Consider the following 4,603-nt stretch of genomic DNA (forward strand, 5'->3'; position numbering starts at 1 on the left):
GGCCCCCCCCCCCCCCCCGCCATGGCCGCGCTGGCCCGGGGAGAGGTGGAGGAAGGGGACGAGCCGCCAAGTTGCTCCCGCGAACCGTGCCCAGACCTGCTACCGGGCAGGGGGAGGGAGGGAGGGGATGGAGGCGGACCCGCCGCCGCGTCCCGCCCCGCCGCCACCGCCTCCCCGCCCCGCACCGCCGGGACCTGCCGACCCGCTGCACCGCCACGGGACCCCCGGAGGGTCCGGGAGGGGGACCCCCGGCTGCACCGGGCAGCGACCTGGTGCACCAGGACCGGGACAGGGAGGGAGCAAGGCGGGCTGCAGCCCCTGAGCCCGGCACCAGCCCCCTGGGGGAGTCACCGAGCCCTAAGTCATCGACCCCGGGGGAAGTCACCGAGCCCCGGGGACAGACACCGAGCCCCAGGGACAGGCACCGACCCCTGGGGACAGGCACTGAGCCCCGGGGACAGGCACCAAAACCCTGGGTTGGGCTCTGAATACCCGGGCTGGGCATTAACCACCACTGAACTCCATGGGCACCCATGGGAGCGGGCAGGAGGGCTGGCGTGGGGAGAAGGTGGTGGCCATGGCTGCAGAAGCCCCCAGCACCTCACGGAGGCCACGTGCTGGGGTGAGCTTGGGCCACCGTGTCACCTCTGGACGCTCCTGCAGTTCCTGGCACCGGGGCAGCCAGCGGATATCTGCCTTCCCCCCCTCCCAGCTCCAGGGTTGGGAGCACGATCCCGGAACCGCTGCCCAACCACAGCATGGCCCAGGGCAGGAGAAGCTCCCATGGCCCCCAGTTGGGGGACGCTGAAGGGCCAGTGGTGCCCTGTGAGCCCCAGCTGAGCCCACGCACCCTCCTGTGGGAAGCAGGAAAATCGCTGGTGCCATCGGGGTCAGCCCCGTGGCTGCCCACGGGTGGTGGGTCTCAGCCTGGGGGGGCTCAGGCCGGAGTGAGCCCATGCCCTGTGGCACTGCGTGGTTTGTCTCGCCAGCAGAAGAAAACTGCCCTCTGAAAGTTCACCCTCCCCTCTTCTGCACCCAACCTGAGGCTACCTGTGAATTAATTAAACCTGGCTGTGCCATAAAAACCTCCCCCAGACTCACTGGCTCCCACGTGGGTGGCACAGTGGGCACCCCTGGGCAATATGGGGATCCTCTGCACGGCACAGGGCACCCCCCCGCGACACGGGACTCGCCGGGGACCACGCAGGGCACCCTGTGTGTGCAGATGGTGGGGCAGAGCTGTGGGTGCACAGCCCTGTGGGTCCCTCTGCAGCCTCACGCCCCCTCAAGCCTCCTCGAGCTGGGGACATTAACCTGTGCCCGAGCTGGGGACGAGCCCAGGGAGTCTTGGCTCAGCTCCGTGCCCAGGGCAGCGTCACCCACACGCAGGCCACTGGCAGCCACTCGGCCATCACTCACCCACAGCAAGTGCTACTGAAGAAAAACCCTCAAGAGATCCATAACCTGCCATGGGGCGGCTCAGGGGGGGCCATGCATTGCCCCCCATTTTTTTATTCCGGTCACGGGGGAGAAGCCAGGCTCCTTGGGGGTGGGAGGTTTCCCTTCGCTTCCAGGAAAGCTCTTGCAGCAGCCCATGTGCTGCAGGAGGAGAGGGCAGGGTTCCAGGGCTGGGGAGAAGGATGTGGAACAAGAGGAAATGGGCACAAACCTGAGTATAAGAAGTTCCACCTAAACGTGAGGAGGAACTTCTTCACTTTGAGGGTGGCAGAGCCCTGGAAGAGGCTGCCCAGAGAGGTGGTGGAGTCTCCTTCTCTGGAGACATTCAAACCCCACCTGGATGTGTTCCTGTGGGACCTGCTCTGGGTGGACCCGCTTTGGCAGGGGGGTTGGACTAGATGATCTCCAGAGGTCCCTTCCAACCCCATGTGATTCTATGTGCTGTGGCCCCATGAGGATTTTGGGCAGCCTTGAGCGACCAGGAGGGTCACACACAAGACCCGGGACACAGACATAGAGAGGGGGGAAAAAATCCCAGGCATAAACACGGCTTTATTTTCACACGAGGTGCAGGCAAAGCCAGATTTTGCAGGACCCCCCCCTTCCCTGACCCCAAGTGCCCCCCCAAGGCAGAGGGTCCCCTGCTCCGGGGGACGGAAAGCAAAGGAGCAGCATCCTCCGTGCAAAGTGGGGGGAAGGACGGTGCACCCCGGGAGCTCGGTGGGACGGAGGTGGGTTTGGAGGGCGATGGATGCCACGCGGGGTGGGGCTCCCGGGGGTAAGCTGGGTTGCGGGGTAAGGAAAAACCCCGCCTGTAGGACCAGGGCCACGCAGCCAATAAGCGCGGCGGCCCGGAGTGGAGTGATTCTGCATCACGGCTCAGGGCCCGCGATTACATCATGTCAGTCCTGCGGGGATGGCAGCAGCCGGGGCCACGTGGTTGCTCTGGAGTCGCTGAGACGTTTTTCCTGAGCGCAGGGACTGGGAGGAAACCGCAGGGATGAGACACAAAACAAACCGGCCCCCCGACACGGTTGGGATTTGGCTACTGAGCTGGCCGGGCGGGCTCGCTGGGCTGCAGCGGGGGCTCGGGTGGCTGCAGGGGGGTTGCCGGCGGCGTGGAGCATCGGGGAGGCAGCAACAGGCTCCGTGTTTCACTGCAGAGCCCAAATGTGGGAGCCTCGGGCAGCCTGCAAGGAGCATCCCCTGTTCTGCAGCAGCCGGGTGGGCTCCCCCAAAACGCCGTGCCCAGCCACACGCTAGCCCCTGGATGTTCACTACTTGCCAGGACACCTGAACCCTGTGCTGAAAGCAGCCCAGGGCTCTGCTGACATGCCCCACTCCTTCACCCTCCGCATCCCTGGCGCTCCGGGCGTTTGTTTTGCCGTGGCAGAGCGCGGCGTTAATCATTAATTCGTGTCGCAAACAGATTCAAAGCCTCTTCTCTCCTTCACTACCTGTGACTCCGCTTTGTCAACTGTCCCTTCCTCAGCTACAGCGTGGGTAAACACACCGCCCGGCCCGGCGTCGCTCCAGCGTCCCACACAGCCCCCACACGGGGTTTATTTACCCCCAGGGGAAATGGGAAAGGCAAATGCACCCGTGGTCACTTCCCATTCGCACCCGGATGCAAACGTGGTGTCCAGCTCTGAAAAGCAGGGACACACAGCCTGTGCTGGGCTCTGCAGAATGTCCTGTGCATGGTCTCTGCAGGAGCCCAGGCAGGTTTGGAGATGAGAAGCCCGTCAGGAGTCAGGAACACGGGGAAGCCATGCTGGGTTTGGGGAGTCACATCATAGAATCATAGACTGGTTTGGGTTGGAAGGGACCTTAAAGATCATCCAGTTCCAACCCCCTGCCCTGGGCAGGGACACCTCCCACCAGACCAGGTTGCTCAAAGCCCCTGACCAACCTGGCCTTGAACCCCTCCAGGGATGGGGCATCCACAGCTTCTCTGGGCAACCTGTTCCAGTGCTTCACCACCCTCACAGGAAAGAATTTATTCCTAATATCTAATCTGAATGTTCCCTCTTTCAGTTGAAAACCGTTCCCCCTTGTCCTATTGCACCACTCCCTCATAGATTCCCTCCCCAGCTCTCCTGTAAGCCCCCTTTAACTGTCACCAGCAGCTGGAGGCTGGGGGAGCATCCCCAAATGACCCCATATGCTTGTCCTGCTCTTACACCCTCCCCTTAGGCCCCTGTTGGAGACAGAATTTGGGGTTAGAGCGATCTTTGCCTCATGCGTTTAACTGTGGGGCTGCAGAAGACAGGAGTGGGGCAGCCCCTGCTCTGGCAGCCTTCCTCCTGCACGGCACTGGGAAGTTACCACCCAGTGTTTTTTGTGGGATCCCTGCTCTGGGAGGGCAGCGGGAGCTCTACACCTTTCTCAGCAGAGCCAGGCCATGAACCCACCCGAATCCAGCCAAGGCAGAGCCAGGCACAGGAGCAGCGAGATGGTAAACAAGCCGGGGCAGAGCTGGATTTAATTCATGCTGATCTGCAGCTCCAGGGGGGGAAACCCATCTTTCAGGCTGTTCCACACACACCCCTTCCCCAAAGCAGCTTTCCAAGCACAGGCCATCCGTTTTGATCTCCACGTGCAAGACGAAGGGCACCATTCTGACAAAATAATGGCCGAAAAAATGCCAAGTCACTTCTCCAGGGTTCCTAGATGGCTGCTCTTCCTTCTTCCTCTGCCCATCACAACCACCGTCATAAACGAGGATGTTGGAGTAAATTCCTGGCCGATGAGTCAGGAAAAGTCACCCCTTGCACGGGCTGGGATTGTCACCTGCATTGCAGTGCACAGCAGCTCCTGACCCAACACTTTCTAGGTCACCAAGGCAGGTGATCCAAAGCTGCCCTCTGAGGACCATCTGGCAAGCCCTGCAAGGCGGGCAGGTGTCCCACCAAGCACCACAGTTGTCACTTGCATGCCCGTCTGATGTCACCCACAAAAGCTGTGCCAAAGACTCCCCGGGAAATGAGTTTCCCAGCAGTGGCAGCACATCAGTGTGCACAGCCACGAGCCACGGAAAGACACAAAGAGCATCTTCCCCAGGGGACAACCCTCCTCCCAGTGGGAATACCTGGACCTCGGTGACGCAGCGAGACACCACCTCAGAGACAGACGGATGCCATCC

The sequence above is a fragment of the Calidris pugnax genome, unplaced genomic scaffold, assembly GCF_001431845.1.
Source record: "Calidris pugnax isolate Ruff unplaced genomic scaffold, ASM143184v1 scaffold17, whole genome shotgun sequence".
Taxonomy (NCBI): Eukaryota; Metazoa; Chordata; class Aves; order Charadriiformes; family Scolopacidae; genus Calidris; species Calidris pugnax.